Source organism: Petaurus breviceps, unplaced genomic scaffold (genome assembly GCF_028583685.1).
Source record: "Petaurus breviceps papuanus isolate PSGF00001 unplaced genomic scaffold, PetGlider_PUasm1.0 188, whole genome shotgun sequence".
In the NCBI taxonomy this organism is placed as follows: Eukaryota; Metazoa; Chordata; class Mammalia; order Diprotodontia; family Petauridae; genus Petaurus; species Petaurus breviceps.
Genome location: NW_027185804.1, coordinates 16,552,427 through 16,573,060, shown reverse-complemented (window position 1 = coordinate 16,573,060; position 20,634 = coordinate 16,552,427). Strand labels below are relative to the sequence as shown.

The 20,634-nt window shown below is 36.9% G+C and overlaps 1 protein-coding gene across 1 annotated transcript in view; it reads right to left on the bottom strand.

Moving 5' to 3' along the window:
• Nucleotides 1–20,634, bottom strand: part of BBOX1 (gamma-butyrobetaine hydroxylase 1) — a 519,348-nt gene that overhangs the window by 91,112 nt on the left and 407,602 nt on the right. The gene's annotated exons all lie outside the window — the stretch shown is intronic.

Sequence of the window (20,634 nt, the reverse complement as noted above, 5' to 3'; positions counted from 1 at the left end):
ACATATATGTAGGCATATGTAAATATATGTATATAAATTCATGTACAAAAATAGGAAGTTGCTGGTATAGATGGCAGGTGAGGGAGAATGACGTGGTTTCTAGTTGTAGCTGTTTTTTGTACTATTCTTTTCATTTGTTCAGCATCTACTGTTTGCTTAGGCATTTTGAAGTACTTAGCATATAGTAGTATCAAAGAAATTCCCTTATATGGTACTTAATGATTCCCAAATGCGGCACCTATTGTAATATCAGCCCATCCTTCCAAGAGTTTCTGTCAGCTCAAACCTAGGTCTTCTGACCACAAGTCCCAAGTTCTTTCCTTTGTACCACATCACCACTTAGGGAGGACCTGAACTTTGCTCTGTCCCTTTGGGAACAAGTGGGAGAGGATGGGAGGAAAGAATTGCAAGTTGTTTTGCTGGTGATGGAAGTGTATGGAAGGACTGTTGCTGTGATGATTCAGAGCTGTACTCGGGATTGGCTCATCTTTGCTGCAAAAAAAGACAATCTAGTCTTAGGTGTTCCTGCAAAAGTCCCTAATCCCAAAGCAAGCTCTTCTTTCTTTCATTGCTCTGTGGGAGAATCTGTGCGATAGACATCTTATTTTCCCTTAAGAGGTTCCCAAGGGAACCAAGCTCACACAGTTTACTCCTTTTAGAGAGCTTGGTCCAGGTCCACTTGGCTGACTGTCAGTTATCTGAGCCTGAGGGAGGAAGAGTTGTTTTCCAGGCAGTCTTTTCCCTGCTGCCCCTCTTCAAAGTATTCTGTGTCCTGGAATAAGTGAGAGAAAATAGATCTTTAAAAAAATGCTTTAAATTCAGCTTACTCCTTATGCTACCCTCAGTAAAAAAAGAAAAAAATGACTAAAGCAGCTGAGAGATAAAGGAAATGATCACCAATTGACCCTGGGAGTCCCCCAGTGGCCAGTCTAGGTAAGACCGAAGTTGGGGTGGTGGTGAGTGAACCTGGACCAAGAATCCAAGCCAGCAAGCAGAGACTTTTCCATGTGAAATAATCGCCTCACTGACTGCTAATTATTTCTAAAACACAGTATACACTTAGGGTGAACATTGCTTTTATAATGATTCCTAGGAATGAGAACTTTGCTTTCTTCAAAGTGATTGTGTAAATCTCCAAATTTTGTGCTTTTCCCAAATCAACACTGACTCTATGTTTCGTTAAATTTCTTCTGGAGGATAATGGGGTCACTAGTGTGGCTATGATCTTATTCTGCTCTATTTGTTTAATGGAATCCAGATAGGAATGATTCTGGGACAAATCACTAGCTTACTCTTCTTTTATTTATTTATTTTTTAATGTTCTTTGGGCAGGTAAATAAAATAACTGCTTTTTGTAGTTGAATGAAAATATTATGAAATAAGTTCAGCTTTTCTGGATTCCCTAAATGCATACTTGGTATTACTTTAATAACAAGATGATAATAGAACATCCTCTTTCTACTTGGTTTTAATTTCTTCTGCTAGCTCTCTATATTTTGAAGGCTTTTCATTCTTCAAGGTTTGGAAATGATGAGTATTTGGTATAGTAACATCTGTTAAATATTTCGTTCTTACATTTTTGTGGATCAGAGTTATATGTGAATGGTTGTGGGAAACAGTTAAGGATATTTCGATTCTGGTACATTTATTCATTGAATTTTCTTTCTTTTTCGCTTTCTTTTGGTACTTTAGTATGTTTTGTCAATATTTTTGGGTTTTACATTGACTAGATGTCCCCCAAATGCTTTTCTTTCTTCCCGGCGAGTTATTTCTTACAAAAAAGGTATAGAAAAAAAAAATCATCCAAAGCAGTCAGTACATAAAAAGTCTCATGTTACATAAAATATTCCACACTTGTAGGCCTCCAACCTCTACAAAGGAGATGGGAGACAAGCTTATTCTTTATAATTTTACAACGTTCGATTTTTATTTTTTTGTTGTTTCTCTTTCCATTGGTTTATCCATTGTGTATATTTTTCTGACTCTGCCTGCTTGAGTAAGTATAAGTTTATGTAAGCCTTTCCATACTTTTCTGTATTCATCAGTTTCAAGGGGTACACTGGAGCCATCTCTAACCAGCTCTACCAATTGCTAAATTTTCAGTGTATCTGTATTCTACAAAACAGTCTTTGATTCATTGTTTTATTGTCTAAACTTAAAGTGTTAATAATGCAGATTAAATTTAAAAGTATGTATTACATTTCCTCCCTTTGGTTAAAAATTTGTCACTGGGCCTCTATGTTGTTCTATAAATGTTACTCGACTAGGCAGGAGTGCAGTAAGAGGCTTAGGTAATGATATCATCACCAGACTGGGGACCGTCTGATTACTGTAGGCAAATAATAATATTAATATTAATAAGCATTTCTGTAGCACTTAAAGGTTTGCAAAGAGTTGATATGCATTATCTCATTATCCCAGCGCCCACAAACATATTCATTGTTTCTTACAGCATTCTAATACTATTCTATTACATTAGTATGCTACAATTTGTTTAGCTATTCACCAGTTGATAGGTCTCGCTTTTGTTTTTAGTTCTTTATTACTACAAAAAGTTCTGCTATAAATATATGGGTATATATGAAATCTTTCTTTTTCTCAGCAAATTCCTTGGTGATACTTGCCTAACGGAAGAATCACTTAGAGAATGTAGTTTAGCCACTTTATTTGCATAATTCCATATTATTTTCCAAAATAATTGTACTGCTTCATAACCTCACCAGCAATTGATCAGTGTATCTTTTCACAAGTCCTCCGATGTTGGCTATTATGATTTTTGATATTTCTGCTAATTTGCTATGTATGAAGTGAACCCTCAGGGGTCATTTGGCTTGCATTTCTCTTATTATTAAGGATTCTGATCATTCTTTCACGTGGTTGTGAATAATTGGCAATGCATCTTTTGAGAATCATTCTTCTGATTTCTATATTAGAGAATGACTTTTTTTCCTCTTAGTTGTCTATATATTTTGTTTAGCAAATCTATATAAGCATACTTTATAGAGAGATATCCCTCCTCATCCCCCAAATGATCACTTCCTTTACCCCATGTGCATTAATTTTGGGGGGTATAAAATCTTTTCAATTTCATGGAAGCAAAATTGCTCATTTTATCTTTTGTCCCTTTTTTTATCCCTTTTTTCCCCATTAAGAATTCATTTGCCACCCATAGCTATGAAAGGGGATTGATCTGTTCCTATTATTTTTTTCATGTTATATTCAGGTCATATATCTGTTTTTTTTCTTTTCTTTTTTTTTTTTTTTAAGCAATCGGGGTTAAGTAACTTGCTCAAGGTTACATGGCCAGTTATTTCTGGGTGTGGTGCTGAGTATCTGAGCCCAGATTTGATCCAGGTCATCCCAACACTGGAGCTGGTGCTCTTACTTGCTGAGCCACTGGGCCACCCCCATGTATCTGTTTTGAATTGATTATGGAATATGACATAAAATATGGGTCTAAGCCAGGGATGGGGGACCTGTGGCCCCGAGGTCACATATGGCCCTCTAGGTCCTCAAGTACAGTCTTTTGACTGAGTTCAAACTTCACAGAACAAATCCCCTTAATAAAAGAATTTTTTCTGCAAAATTTGGGCTTGGTCAAAAGGCCACACACCCAGGCCAAATGTGACCTCAAGGCTATAGGTTCCCCCCTTGGTCTAAGTCTAATTATTGCCAGATTACTTTGCAATTTTTGTAGTAGTTCTTATTATATGTTAAGTTCTTTCCTAAGTAATATATGCTCTTGGATTTATCAAATATTAGGTCATTGAGTTCCTTTATTTCTGATTCTCACCAATCTAGTCTGTTCAATTGATTTACTTTTCTATTCTTTAACCATTACCGAGTGGTTAAACTGATTGTTGTTTTCTACTATGCATTTGGTCTAGAAGTTCTCCCTTTATTCCTACATTTAAAAAAATTCACTTGATATTCTAGATTTTTTTTTCTACAAGAATTTTAAAATTATTTTATTTTGCTTTGTAAAGTGTCCCTCTAATTGGTGTATATTAAATCTCTAAATTAACTTTGATAGTATTGTTATTTTTCTTATGCTAATATTGTTCTAATTTATTATTATTAGCACAGCCTAGCCATGAGCAATGAATATTTTTCCAACTGCCTATTTTTTTCTTTATTTCTCTAAGGAAGATGTTTAATTGAATCTATAAAAATATTGGTCATATTTTAGTAGATTGCCTCCCAACTATTTTAGGCAATTTGTAATTATTTTGGATATTATTTTACTTTCTGTTATTGCTTCTTGGATTTAGTTATTATATAAATTGTTGTTGCTTTATGGGTTTATTTTTCAGCCTGCAACATTATAAATTAATATTTTTAATTAGTTTCTTTGCTTATTCCCTAAGCAAATTATCATGTTGTCAACAAATATGGATGGTTTTTAACTCTTCTTTGCTCATCTCTACAACTTTAGTTTCTTCCTCATGTCTTATTGCTGACCCTTCTAGAATAGTATGAAATATGGGGGAGGTGGGGAGAATTGGCATCTTTACTTTGCTCCTCTATTTTGGGAATTTCTAGTATATTCCCATATAATGTTTGCTTTAAAATTTTTTTTTTTTTTGCTTTTGGAGGGGGGAAGGCAGGGCAATTGGGGTTAAGTGACTTGCCCAAGATCACACAGCTAAGTGTTAAGCGTCTGAGGTCAGATTTGAACTCAGGTCCTCCTGACTCAAGGGCTGGTGCTCTATTCACTGTGCCATCTAGCCACCCTGTGCTTTTTGTTTTATACACTTTTTATGTAAAAAAAGAGATCCCTTTATGCCTATGCTTTGAAGATTTTTTTTCAGCATGAATGAGTATGATGCTTTGTCAAAGGCTTTTTCTGCATCTATTAAGATGATAATATAGTTTTTGATTTTTTTGTTTGTAATATAATTATTTTGACTATTTTCCTAATGATGAATTAGTTTTGCAACTTGATTAGGATTAATATTTTTTTGATAAATTGCTATTCTCTGACAGTATCTTATTTAAGACATTTAAATTATTATTCATTAATATATTGGTCTATAATTCTTTTCTTCACCCTTCCATTGTTTGGGTACAGATGTATATTCATGTAATAAAAGAAATTGAATAGAGTGCTTTCTTTTCCAGGTTTTGTGAATAATTTATGTAGTTATAGGCATTAATTATTCAAAATTTGATTGAATTCTCCTGTAAATACATCAGAACCATATGTCTTTTTTTGTGTGTGGTAGTTTCTTTATACAATGAATCCTATTTCCTTTTAAGTGATTTGATCAAGATAAAAATTTAGTGTTGTGAATTTGGTGGATAATTGTAGCTTTGTGATCATTTCTTTCTAGGTGTCTTGGTACTAGATAGATACTAATTTTTCAACATGACATTACATGTGCCACAGTTCCTACCATTTCATTGCATAATCTACATTGATCAGTAAGTCTGGGTTCCTACAGAATATCTGTTCTGTAATTTCTGATAGAAATAATTTGATTATGAATAACTATCATGAACCCCACTATTTTTAGAAAAAATACATGTGATTTAACCAACCAAATATTATTGACCTGTCATCAACCTTTACTAGTATAAAGTGAGGTCTGTTTGATCTTAAAACATTTCTGTAATTTAAAAAAGCTTATCATATACTTTGAGAACATCTTTTATCTTCTTTTTGACAAGGAAGTGTTCTTCTTTCTATAGTTTCCTTGGAATGATAAGCCCTCCATTAAGTCAAAATTGTGGGATTTTTTTTTTTGAAAGCCTAGGTCCAAGGTGTTCTCTTTATTATGCCAAAGTATATGTTGAGTGGTTTTGTGTAGGTGTTAATTACCCTGTGTTCTTCCCCTTTGACTCGACTAATGGAGTCAAAAATACATGTATTTAATATACTCAGCTCCACCCTGTTTCTTTTACTCAATGTATTTTGCCTAGAAAAAAACCAAGGTATTTTTGTCTTCAGCCATTGGTTCAATTTCAAAGCCTTCCTTCTGGATTCTTGCTAGACACATATTAAGAATAATTACACTCAGGGCAGGTAGGTGGTGCCATAAATAGAACACCAGCCCTAGAGTCAGGAGGACCTGAGTTCAAATCCAACCTCAGACACTTAACACTTACTAGCTCTGTGACCTTGGGCAAATCACTTAACCCCAATTGCCCCATTCCAAAAAGCAAAAAAAAAAAAAAAAAAAAAGAACATTACACTTATCTAGTCCAAAAGACATTTTGATATTATTGGAGAAACTTTCCCAAGATTCGTTAAATCCCTATAACTCAATATCATCATCTGTTTACGTCGAGTTGTCCATATGACTCTAGTTATGATTCCTCTTTTAACTTGAAAGTCATACTCAGTTCTATTCAGCAGTGATGGTAATGTACTTAAAGTTTTGCAAAACCATAAAAGGCTAAAACTGTTTGCCTGGAAGGAGACACATTTTATATAGACTGTATTTTTTTTTTATAGTAGTAATAGGTCAGAGAAACTTCTCATACCTAGAAGAAGAAATTGAGATGCAGAGTGCTTAAGTCACTTGCCCCATGGTCATTCAACCGGGAAGTATCAAAAGCAACATTCAACCTCCTCCAGCCTCATTCAACACTCAAACTATCCTTGTCTCCAAGTCCTTTGTTGATTTCAATACTTTGCTAAGAAATGTTAGTGTGTTTAGATCACTGGCCCCAGTCATAATAGAAAATATACTGGATTTAGAATTAGAAATAGTTGGGTTCAAATTCTAGTACTGATTCTTATTAGCCATATGTTGAGAAAATCTATAATACTCCAGTAATTATTATTTTCATCATCTGTAAAATGGACACCATGGTAATTTTTATACTATCTGATAGAATTATGAGGGGCGGCCAGGTAGCACAGCGAGTAAGAGCACTGGCTCCAGTGTTGAGAAGACCTGGAGATCGAATCCTGGGCTCAGACACTTAGCACCCACCCAGAAACACCTGGCCGTGTGACCTTGAGCAAGTTACTTAACCCCAATTGCTTAAGGGTGGCCAGGTGGCTCAGTGAGTAAGAGCACCGGCTCCAGGGTCGGGATGACCTGGATCAAATCTGGGCTCAGATACTCAGCACCACACCCAGAAATAACTGGCCATGTAACCTTGAGCAAGTTACTTAACCCCGATTGCTTAAAAAAAAAAAAGAATTATGAGGAAAGTACTTTAGCTCTTAAAGTGGTATTTCAGATGAGTTATGACTATTAATGGGAAGCTTATTGGATTTCATATCAGAAAACTGAGGTTTGAGTACTGGCTATGCCTGCTATTCCTTGTGTGACTTTGGGTACATTGCTTTGCCACTCCAGGATTCATTTTCTCCATTTGTGGAATAAAGAGGTTAAAATGATAAATTTTACTTAATGTTAGACCTTAGAGTCTAACTTACAGTCTTCTGGCTTAATATTTTATATATTTTCCAATATACGAATAAATAAATATATTTTTCAAGCTGCCTTTGAACCTATCAGTCATTCAACAAGTATGAATCACTTAACATCTCTTACCTTCTAGTTCTTTATCTTTAAAACATGGAGGTTGACTAGATAGATTTCATTAGATTGTAAGTTCCTAGAGGGAAATGATTGTCTTTTGTCTCTCTCTTTCTAATCTGTTCTTCCTGGTGCTTAGCACAGGGCTTGGTACACAGTAGGTGTTTAATAAATGTTTATTGATTGATTGGTACTTTCTCTACATCTATAATTCTGATTTATTTTTCCTTTTCTTCTCTGAATTCTCTGAGCATCTTTCCTAAGCAAAGTAAAGATGTGTTGTCTCAGTATCTCCATAATGCTATTATGCATAACTTCATCTAAAAAAACACTTTTCTAGCTGCATAGAAATTGTTCTTATAGTCTTGAAGAGGCTGAAGAATACTTCAGTGACCCCCACTGGGGTACTTTCTCTACCAAATGTGGATTCCAGCTCCTCTGGTACTTACTAGAGATTCTTTGAGAAGTATAGCTAAACTATTTATTATGATGTGGCCAAGTTGCTTATGGGCCTCTCTAGTCTTATGCTGGGTGCTCCTTGGACAGAGCTTATCCATCACTGGACCTATATTTTAAGCCCTTCTGTCTTTGTTTGCCTTACTATGTTCTGCTGGTATAACCTTTGAGGGATGACTAACCTCCATGCTACAAGAAAGCATGCAGTAGTATAGGGTCTAACTTCATAGGGTTAGAGAATTGGGTTTTATATTAATATTTGCTATTTTAAAAATTACAAATTATATTAGGGAACATTTGATATTAAAGCACTCATGTCTTAATGCACAGAAAATACCAGAAGGACAATGGGAACCCGAGGCTTTGGTTAAAAAGTCTCCAAAAGGGAGAGGTAGAAGGTTCCAGCAGATTAATATTATCTATTTTATAGCTCTGTCCTGCTCACAGATATCCTCTCTTCACTTCCTCCCAACTCCCTCTCCTTCCTTCACCTTTCCTCCACGTCACGGGAGCTGGGTCAAGCTGCTCCTGGTTATAGAAACCATCGTTTCCTTAGGCAACTGGTGAACAGAAGGCATCTGCTTTTCAAGGGAATCTTTTGAGTCTGAGGACTCAAGTCCTTTAAGACTTACACTAATTTTAGACAGCTGTTCTCTTCTACTTCTCCCTACATCCTTGGAACACTTAATGTCTTGCTGTTTACTTTACAAAAGAAAGTATTTACCAGAAGTAATGTTTGTTGAAAATGCTATATTGAGAAACTGGAGATGAGAGTCAGTTATACCTCAGCATGGGGTTGAGAGTCATTAAGTATTGGCTTCTCATGATAGCTAAGTGGTACCTTAAGTGGATGTTGTGTCTTATTCCCATATTTTCATATTGGAATTAATTAGTGTCATCATTGTCTCAAGGCAAAGACTTGAATGAGTCATGGAGTTAAACCAGTCTTTTGGTTTATAATGACATAATAACAACTTCAAGGGATTAGGTGAACTATGAGGAAGTATTCTTTATATTATGATATTTATTCTCAGAAAAAGTTAATAATAGAATTTTAAAGTCAAAAGATTCTAATGATCATGAAGTCCTTGGGCCCATGGCATGTGACCAAGAGACAAATATAAGCTGCCTGATTTTGGTAAAAATTATTTATCCCAATTAGCTTCCATAACAATTACCTGGGAATGCAGAATTAAATTTGCCTGCTCATTCTTTGTTGCTATGTAAGTCTCCAGGGTAATCTGCATGGCTCTAATACTATTTGAAAAAAAGCATGATGGGAACTGAAACAGTTTTAGTCACTCCCAGCCCAACTATTAGTAGACCTTGAGGGCTTCCTGCCAAGGAGAAAGTTAAAGCAGTCATAAAAACAGACTTGACCTGAGCAAACTATTTGTTGGCTAGAAGGGTTTGACTCACAAAAGGGCTAGAAGAGCCTTTAGCCTATGACTGACTCACAAAACAGTTCTGAACACTCTTTTCAGGGACACCACATGTATTTTTAGGCCTTTTCTTTCCACTCACTTGTTCATCACTGTAATTTAGACTTAATCATCTCTCTCCTACATTACTAGAAATCACCTCTTAATTGGTCTCCCTGGTTCAAATCTTTCCCTTTTCCAGTGTATTCTCAATGCAGTTGCCAAACTTAAATTCCCAAAACACATTTTCCACCATGTTATATCTCTCATTCAGAAGTTTCAGTCACCCCATAGTACCTCTAGGATAAAATAGAAATACCTTCACTTGACATTTAATGTTCTTTACAACCTGGATCCATTCTGACTTTCCAAACCGATTGCACATCACTCCCTAGTGAAATGCATTCTATATTTTGGTCAAATTAGATGTCTTCATATTCTCTACACATTCTTTCTCCTACCTCCACAAATTTGCATGAGAAACCCCCATTCTTGGAATATGCTCTCTTCTCTTAGAAGGCCCGGCTCTACTCAAAAGTCATATCAAATAGCAGCTCCCATGGGAAACCTTTCCTGCTCTTCCCGGCTGTGGTGCTGTCCCCACTGAAATTATTTTGCTTATACATATATGTATCAATGTGTCTCATGTAATAACATGACATATATCATGTCATTTACTTATTTTTCTACATTTTTTTTTACTGCCATTGGTGTGTAAACTCATAGAGGCAAATATTTTTATTTTGTCTTTGCATCCCTCGTGTTTCACACTTAACAGACACTTAATAAGGGCAAATTGCCTTGCATTGAATTGATTCCAAATGACTGGAACTAAAGTATTGTGATTATGAACTGAGGTTAAGTGACTTGTCCCCAGGGTCACACAGCTGGTGTCTGACATCAGATTTAAACTCTAGGTGGAATGACTCAGAATTGATTTTTGGCCTTGGGCTAGTCAACGTTTTTATTAATGACTTGGAGGAAGGAGCAGTTAATAAATTTGCGTGTGACAAAAACAATGTAGAATGAAGGGATTGATGACACATTTTATAACATCCAGAATCTAATATTTCAATAGTGAATCTAAGAAGAGACAATTTAATAAGATAAGCTAAATGTCAATTCATAAACTTGGACTTAAAAAAAACCCATCAGAGGCATGCCTATATAGCAGTTTGTCTGAAAATGATATGGGGGTTTTAGTGGGTGGCAAGTTCAACATGTGTCCAAAGGGTGAAATTTCAATTGAGAGAGAAATAGCGTCCCAGATTAGGTAGATGAAAGTTACTTTATGGTTTGTCTCATCAGAGAACATCTACGCTGTTTTGTAGCATTCTGGGTTTCACACTTTATAATGGACATTTTTAAGCGGCAAAAAAATCATTAGAGGGAAATAAGGAAAGGAAAAAAGGCTGGAGATCATGTCATGTGAACAGAATCATTTGAAGAATCTGGAAATATTTCCATAGAAGAAGAGAAGACATAGGGGGTCATCTAGATGAACTTCAAATACTTTGAGTCCCTGAAGTCTCTTGAGTAGGGAGAGTAACATGGTTAAAACTTTGTTTCAGAAATGTTAATTTGACAGATATGGGAAGGGTAGATTAGACAAAGGAGAGGCTACCAGGTGGAAGAGGGATACTTTGCCCTGGAAAACAATGAGTTAAAGTTTCAGAGAGACAGATTTAGACAGTGGATAGCAACACTGGGCTTGGAATCAGGAAGACATTTCAAAATCAGACCTTAGAGACTTACTAGTTGTGTGACCCTGAGCAAGTCACTTAACCCTATTTGCCTCAGATTCCTTATCTGTAAAGTGAGCTGGAGGAGGAAATGGGAAACCACTCCGGTGCTTTTGCCAAGAAATCCCCAAAAGGAGTCGTGAAGAGTCAGGCACGACTAAAACAACTCAACGACAATGACTCAGAGCCCTCCAAAAGGGGACTGGCGTATTTTGTAAGGGAGTTGAGTTCTTGCTCATTCTAGGTGTTAGAGAAGATTCTATTGTATTGACCTTTGGGATGTTGTACAAGGCACTGTTATTTAAGTCTAGTTTTTCTAAATGGATTCAGGAGTCCCTTCCAAATATGAGATTCTGTGATATTGAACTTCTTTGTGATCTTGTTATAGTGGATTTCTTAAAAGACATTTATATAATACAAGTTTTGAACAATGGAGGAAGACAGTTAAGAAGCCAACACACACCTAATGTAAATCACTGCACAATAGCTCCCGTTGACCTGAAACACTTTAGTCATTCATAACCACCTTATTATGCAAGTAGTACAGAAGTGATCATCCCCTTATCATAGATATGGGCTGGGTGGCTCACATTACCGTTGACCTTTCCCTTTCCCCCCTTACATTGGGCTCACATTCTCTGAACACCTCCGTCCTCACTTTAGACATGAGGAAACTGAGACTCAATGGGGTTAAAAAATGACTGCCTGTGGTCATACAAATGCAAGGGGAAACCTAGGGTACAAATGTTATCTTGTCTGGCTTCAAATCCAGTGCTCTTTCTCTGTTTTAGGTTGCCTTTCCTATATATAATGTCAGATGTTTGCACCCTTGGTGACCAGATTTCAATTATCTCATATAGCATCGCTTAAAAAAAAACAAACCCAATAATGTAGAAAACATGTCAGAAACTTGAAAGTTTCCAACCAACTATGAGAAAGCTTAATGTTGACATGTATGTTTTATTTTTGAGTACATAAGGCATATTTAATTTTGAGAAGCTTTTAGCTAGATAAGTTGGAAACATAAAAACATTTAAATGGAAAAATTTTGTTCCTCTCCCAATAAATTACTTGAAAGGTTTTCGTATGACCCATTAATGCTTTAAAAAAAAATCCCGATAAACATAGAACTCAGAGACAAAAACTCTGCCAAGTTACAGACAAGAAATCTGGAACTGATTTATTTTATAGTGCATTAACATAGCTTGGTAACTTTTATAACCTCACTTAGAGATTCTTGTAACAGAAAGTTATTTTTCTATGAATCCCTCTGTAATTAGTCAGGAGATAATGTATTTTTGCTGATGCTTAACCAGCCAATTAATTGGGTACCCTGTGGTTGATTTGATTTCATCAAAGTAATCCTCTATTTAATGTGGGTGTGAAGTGTTAAATTCAACAAACATTCACAGATTTATAAACTGAGCTTGGTGCAATTGGGGGAAAAAAAGATGATTATTAAAGGAGAATATGATTGCACTTGCAAAGCATCCCTTAAACATTTTTTGAGGTTCCAAGTTAATACTAAATGGGATTGGCTAAGATTACAGAGCCAGGAACCCTTTCCCACGCAGGACCACTAATCCAGAAAAAAAAATCAAGGGTCATATGGAAGTATAAAGCAACTTAATTTTTAGAGTATGTTCAGAGGGAAGAATAAAAGTTTCAATAATTTAAAAATTAAGAACATAGCCCATAAAACCATTCAATAAATACAGCAGATATTTTACAAATATAGTCCAATTCCATATCATGGAGCAATTTAAACAAGAAGAAAAACCTTCCTCCTTAATGATGCCCAAGAATTTCTGTCTTCTGGAAGGATTGGGGAATTTCTGCCCTCACCCCAACTTGTAACCACAGAAGGCCCAAGCATCACAATTGAATTAAACAAAAGAAATCTAGCCACACACTTTGACATTTGGGTAGCAGGCCAGTAGAGTGAATGTCAAATCCAGCAGCCAAAGACTCCCAGAGGAAGGACTTTTGGTGAGAGAGAAGGAAAGTGAGAAGACAGTTTTCTCTTTTTTTCCTCCTTACCTTTAACTTTGAAAAGCAGGAGATCCAGAATCTCAATGAGCATTGGTATAAGTGTCCTCCAGCAGCAAGTGTGGTGTCCTCAGAGCATTGGTGCTGACTGATTTGTCTACGGATTATCTATGTTGGGAGCTGAGAGTCATAGTAAGGTCAAGTAAGAGACACCAAGGAAAGGCATCATCAGAATTCTCTAAGGACGCTGACCCTTGGACTCTAGGATCTCAATATAGAATTACGCTTAAAGAGAGCTCTGTGAAGGTCCCGGGAAAGAGGAAAAGGACTTTTAATAACAAGGATCCATAAGCTTCAGTTATTAAAGAATCAACTTATTCTTTAGCAACATGTACTGTCTTAAATTTAAACCTTTTCCCAAGGGCCTTTTATGTGCAAGGGAAGAGTATACAGTTTGAAGGGGATGTTTTAATAGTGTACCTTAACGTTTTAAAAAATCTTATTTTAAAAACCTAAGTCCAACGGATACTCAGTGGTGAGTGTAGAAATGGGGACTCATAAATAACAATACTAGAAAACCCCCCAAACCCTCAGGGTTATCCTTAGAACCCTGAGGGAGTAGTAGCAATTACCCTTTGGGGACCTAGTGTGACCATTTGAGTCGGATTGGGGAAGGATCTCAGAGGGGGTGTTATCCTTCCTTGAAACCTTAACTCAAGTGACATCTCTACCATGAAGTCTCCCATGGCCTTCTTGTTTTCATGCTCTGTTTCTTCTCCCAGACATATTAATATAAAGTCCTATGGCTGGGCTGTTTCATTCTTTGTACTGGGATTCCCAGTGCCTAGCATAGAGCCTGCTACGTAGTAAAGACTTAATAAATATTTGTTGATTGATTGATTCAGGACCTTCATATCATTTTTCTTTTTCCCAGTTTGGCTCAAGTTGCCTTGTTCTTTCTCTAGGTCATTAGTCTTCTTGGTACTGGAGGAAGCCCAAAGGACAAGATGGTTCATGAAATGGACCTGCTCACATACAATTAAGAACTGTTGGCCAGAGCAAAACATTTTCAGGGATTGTTTGTTCTAGAGAAACTAGTATGTTTGCTTGGCTAGAACAATCTTTTGTCAAATACTGTCAGTCTTGATTTGAACCTACATCTTTCTGACTTCAGGTTCAGCCCCCTCTCCCCAAAGGTTTTCTTAGTGTTATCACATTTTGCCTTTTCCATTGAACAGAAAAATGACTTAGCAAAAAATGTTAGATTTCAATCAATCTAAAAGGTTTCAGTCTCAGAGTTAATAGGGCCAAAGACATTATTTTTACCAATGAAATATTGAGATCTAGAGAATGGGAATAACTTGTTCATTATCATCACAGAGGCACCCCAGAATTTGAATCCAGGTCCTCTGACTTTAAATCCAGTGTTCTTCGTCCACATTATTTTTCATTTCAATGGACTGACTCTGAATGGAATCAACAACCACAGCTTTGTATTTGGAGATATTTTTCCCCTTAGGATACTATAATTTTGCTATTACTCTTGGGCAATATGGCCGCCTGGAACTAGACGAGATCAGAGTATATTGTAACTTCCTTCTGGTCAGGAACCATACCTTATTTTTTATCTGTAATATCTGGAAAATCATAGATGATCCATAAATGAAGGTGAGGTTAATGTGAGACATTGTGCTATGGTGGAAAGCCCTGAAGGTCTTAGAATCTGATCTGGAACTGACTTCTGACTGATAATTACTGGAAGTATAAAACTGAAAAAAATGACTTTGTCACTCTGAGCCTCAGCTTCCCCATCAATAAAATGGAAATGATGATGCTTGTACTCTCCATCTCAGATATATGATGAAGAAAATGTTTTGGAAACTGTGATGTGCTATATAAATGTGAGCTATTATGATTTAGGGTGATTGCCTTCTGGCCAGGAGTTACACATCTTTTAATGCAAATAATGAATCCAACCACATGATCTCATTATTCAAGTTTGCATTGTATATGTCCATTGGGAATATAAAAGCAATGACCACATTCTATGTAATTATGACTTAGAATAGTGTGAATTTGAATATGAGTTACCACTTCAATGGCTTTTATTTGCACTAATTGGCATTTAACTATATGCCACAACCCAAATAGACATTTTATCATCATACTTGGAGAGATTAATTTATAAACACACAACTGTTCTGTCCATTACAAATTTATATTGTCTAATCTCAGCTAGGCCCTCCCAGCAGCAAGGAATCCCTTTTAATCTTTCCTCATTGACTCTTTATCTATACCCCTTAAATCAGACACTCTAAACCTTTTCTTTTCCCAAGCCTCCCATAGTATCTCTTCCAACTTCCCTTTACCAGAGGACCTCACTTCATAATTTACAACAACAAAAAAAAGAGGCCATTTGCCTTCAAAGTTCTTTTTTTTCCTGCTTCTTTATATCTTCAAACTCTTTGACATGATCACTTCTCATTTCCTCTGATGAAGAGGTGACCTGCACATGAAAGCCAAGCTCTCTCTACATGGATCCTTGATCCCATCCCCTCCCTTTCCCTTGAGCACACTGCCCCCATAATCTCACCAATTCTCTCTTTAATATTCAATCTCTCCCTGTCTACTGGCTTTTTCCAGGTTGTCTATAAATAGACCTGTCTTCCCATCCTTTAAAACAAAAACAAAAACCAGAACCAAACAACCCGTCAATACCATATATGCCTACGTGGTTGCGGTGCAGTGGATAGAATGCTGGGCCTGGCATCAGGCCAGCCTCAGACACTCATTAGTTGTGTGACCCTGGGCAAGTCACTTAACCTGATTTACCTCTGCCTCCTCATCTGTAAAATGAGCTGGAGAAGGACATGGCAAACTGTAATGGGAATGTAAATTTTAAAGATCTTCCCTGCCCCTAGGCTAAAGTGCACCTGGAGCCTGGGGTGGGAGGCTTGTTTTTCAGTAGATACTTCTTGATTGGCCAGTGAGTCAATAAGGTTGTTACATTCTCTGAGCCAAGAGAAGGCTATATAAGCCCTGATATGTAGCTTTGTTTTGGGGGCTCACTTTGAGAAGTGTTCTTTGATTTGATCTGGATTCTGGGAAGCCGTTGTCCAGAGCCCCCCGGCTTTGAAACCCAGATGTTGTTTGCTATGGATGTAATGGCTGGACAGTTTGGAAAGCTGTCTACTTGATCTGTTTCTTCTTGATAATTCTGCCTGTATACTTTGAAGTTCGGGGTGCTGACCTTTTTCCCCTGAACGAGGTAAACGATACATGTTTGACTGATTAAAGTAAGCTTGTTAACCCATTTTGAGTTGCTTTCCTTTATCAAAGCAGATCCAAGAACCTGTGGTGGCAGCAAACCCTGAGGATGCTTGGGGTGCTTGCTGCTACACAAACCACTCCAGTATCTCTGCTAAGAAGACCTCACATGGGTCATGAAGAATTGAACTCAACTGAAATGACCAAACAACAGCAACAACCTACCATGACTGCTAGTTATTGTACCTTAGTCTCCCCTCCCAATTCAGCCAATACATGCCTTTGCTTCCTCACTATCTTCTAAAGCTGCTGCATTAACATGATGACTGTATTATATATTTAATTACAATATATAATAATGAACATCATATATTTATCTATCTTTATTATATGTGGTATAATATAGAATGATAAATGCTCTATGTTTACATGTAACCATTACATATTTAATTATAATATGTAATATTTAATAATAAACATTGTACATTTATCTATATTATATGTGGTATAATATAGAATGATAAATGCTCTATATTTACATGTAACATATATTTAATGACAATATATATCTAATAATAAACATTATATATTTATCTATCTTTGTTATATGTAGTATAATATATAATGATAGAAACTCTATATTTACATGTAACTATTATATATTTAATTTCAATACGTAACATCTGATAATAAACACATATTTATATACCTTTCTTATATATACCATAATATATAATAATGAATACTATATATTTACATGTAGCTTTATTATTTATTCTACATAATGTACAATAATACATACATATATACATGAGAACTTCATTATATATTTTAAAGGAATAGCAAGTTGTACATAATAGACTTGTAGTTTTGCGTGCAATCATTGTTTTCATTATAATATGTTATGGAAATGCTTGTTTTGTTTCATAAAATAAAAATTAATTAAACATTTTAAAAAAGTATCTTGTAGGGGCAGCCAGGTGGCTCAGCAAGTAAGAGCACTGGCCCCCGTGTCGGGATACTGGGGGATTGAATCTGGGCTCAGACACTTAGCACTAACCCAGAAACACCTGGCTGTGTAACCTTGAGCAAGTTACTTAACCCCAATTGCTTAGGGGCAGCCACGTGGCTCAATGAGTAAGAGCACCAGCCCCAGAGTCAGGATAACCTGGGGATTGATTCCAGGCTCAGGTACTTAACACCCACACAAAATAACTGGCCTTTTAACCTTGAGCAAGTTACTTAACCCCAATTGCTTAAAAAAAAAAGTATCTTGTAAATCTCTCCCTAGCATTTGACATTACTGAGTACTTCTGTTCACTCAGTTGCCCTTTTACCCATTTGACAATTTCTTCTCTGTCCCCTTTGCTGCATCTCCATGCCATGACCATGAGCTGTGGGTACCCCACAAGCTCTGGCCTGGGAGCTCTACATTTTTTTCCCCCCGACTCTCCCTCAATTGGTGAAATTATCAACTTCCCAAGGTTAAACTTGCATTTATACACAGAGGATTCCCATATCTCTGTATTCCCAGTCCTAGTTTCTTTCCTGACTTTCAGTCTGACATAATTTCATATTTAAAAACGCCTTTGATAGCATTTGATATTGACGATTACTCTTTGCTCCTGGTTGCTTTGTGTTTCCTGATTTTTCATCCCTGCTTTTTGACTCTTTATTGTTGTTTGGTTGTTTTGTGGTCATGTGCGACTCTTCATGACCCCATTAGGGGTTTTCTTGGTAAAGATACTGGAGTGTTTTGCTTTACCAGCTCATTTTACGGATGAGGAAACTGAGGCAAACAGGGTGAAGTGGGTCACACAGCTAGTGTCTAAAGCTGATTTGAACTCAGAAAGATGAAGTCTTCCTGACTCCAGATCTGGTGCTCTACCCACTGTACCACCTAGCTGTCCTTTCTCTACTCTTTCTTATCTAGACACTTTTTTAGTTCCACTTTGCTAAATAATCATCTATTTCCTATCGGCTCTGTGTGGGTTATACCCCAAGGCTGTCTCCTAGGCTCTCATTTCTTTCTTTCTTTTTTTTTTTTATTAAGCAATCGGGGTTAAGTAACTTGCTCAAGGTTAAAGGGCCAGTTATTTCTGGGTGTGGTGCTGAGTATCTGAGCCCAGATTTGATCCAGGTCATCCCGACACTGGAGCTGGTGCTCTTACTCGCTGAGCCACCTGGACACCCCTAAGCAATTGGGGTTAAGTAACTTGCTCAAGGTTACACGGCCAGGTGTTTCTGGGTGGGTGCTAAGTGTCTGAGCCCGGGATTCGATCTCCAGGTCTTCTCAACACTGGAGCCGGTGCTCTTACTCGCTGTGCTACCTGGCCGCCCCTCTCATTTCTTTCTTTTGCCCATCTTTCCAGTTCTCATGAGTTTAATGATCATCCCTAAGCTGGGGACTCCTAGATCTATATATCTATCCCCAGTCATTCTTCTGAGTTCTGTTCCTTCATAACCAACTCCCTATTACTATATACCTCCAATTACATCTCCTGTTTAGGCATCTTAAACCCAGTATGCCCCAAACACAATTCATTATGACACTGATGTGATTGCAGGGACATTAAAGTATGGCAGTATCTTTCTGTTCCAGAATAGCCACCCCTTCTGCTCTCCTTATTCCCCCCTCAAAATCCTGTTCTTTAAAAAGGTCTATTTTGAGCCATTTTTTTTGAGGTTGTTATTGTAAAAAAAAAAGTGTATGGGTGTGGCAGATTGGGTGGGGAGGGGAAAGACTTTAAAAGAGCATGCCTTGAAGATTACATTAACCAAACAATCCAAACCCTAAAGCTTTAAAATATTTAAAATTTCAGCTTCCACAGATATTCGTGAAAAGCTGCAGAAAAAATATGCAGAATGCTCCTTGAAACACAAGGTGAGATAAGACAAGCAAAACCTGGTGTCTGTCCTCACGAAGTTCCTTATCTGGGGGGGGAGGGAGGGTGAAAACATTTAGTCGGTCAACTTACATGTTTTGACATGGGGTAGTAATAATGTGGTGGCTATTTGCTAGTGGGCTGGAAAATGTCTATCAGAGACAGCTAGAGACAGCTTTACCATCTTGCATCTCTGTTCTATTACCTCTAAATTAGGTGTTTAGCTTGCCTTTATTTGGATGTGAGAATATTAGACTAGAAACCTGGATTTCCACTTTGTGAAATCATCCAGGTCACTTCTCTAGTCATTCAATTAAATTTAGAAATGAGTCTGACACGTAGATTTGCAAAAAAAAAGATTGTTTAGTTGTGATTTTCCTACTCTATGTAACTATATAAGTCCCAGGATTTCAGTGGGAGGTCTGATGTTCTGAAAAAGACCTGATGGGCTATTTTCCCCAACTGCCCACCTGTGCTTCCTTATTTCCAAACTGGGTTTGGAACATGTCAAGTTTCTTGAGTAAGGACTAAGTGACTGCCAAGGCCGACGTCTAAGAGGAATCAAATTAACCCAGATTCACAAAAAACTTGGAGTTTTTTGTTTTCAGCAAAATTCTATCTTTTATATAGCAGCTTTATAACTCCAATTTATCATCCCTATTTTAATGCAAATTTTTGCAAAAGAAAATGCCATTCTGGTGAAATTTCCACTGGCGTCATCATTTTCTTCCCTAGGTTCCTGGGCAATAAAAGGGAGTCCACAAATTTTCCCTACTAAGAGATATAGGTCTCAGGGAAAGCTCCCAAACTTCATCCAGGCATTTACTCATTTATCCAGACGTCCACTAGGCAGTAACTTCGCCCGGACAGAACATGAATAAAAGTAAGAAAGAAAAAGAAAATTGTCCTCTGAGCAGCCAAAATGATGTTGGTACTAAAACTCACACACCTATGTAGGGAAGCCTTTTTATTTTTACGTGATACATAGTTCTAAAATAATAATAATTATTCTTACCATAACTATTTAAGATTTTCAAAGCTCATTATAAATATCTCATTTTATTCTCATAGCAGCACTCGGAGATAGGTGTCTTATTATTTCCACTTTATAGATGTCAACATTGAGGCAGACAAAAGTTAAGTGACTTGCCCACTTAGTAAGTGTCTGAGGCTGGATTTGAATTTAGGTCTTCCTAACTCTGAGTCCAAGCTCTAACACAGCTGCAGCACATTAAAGGTAGTAAATTAATAAAGCCTGAGGGTGGTAGGAGGAGGCATGTTTACAGCATTGGGAATAAAGTGTTGGAGGGTTAGGGCTACCTTCCATTGATAGGGGTGGGGAACTCTTGGTTTTGCCTTTTTGAATGTCAAAATAAGG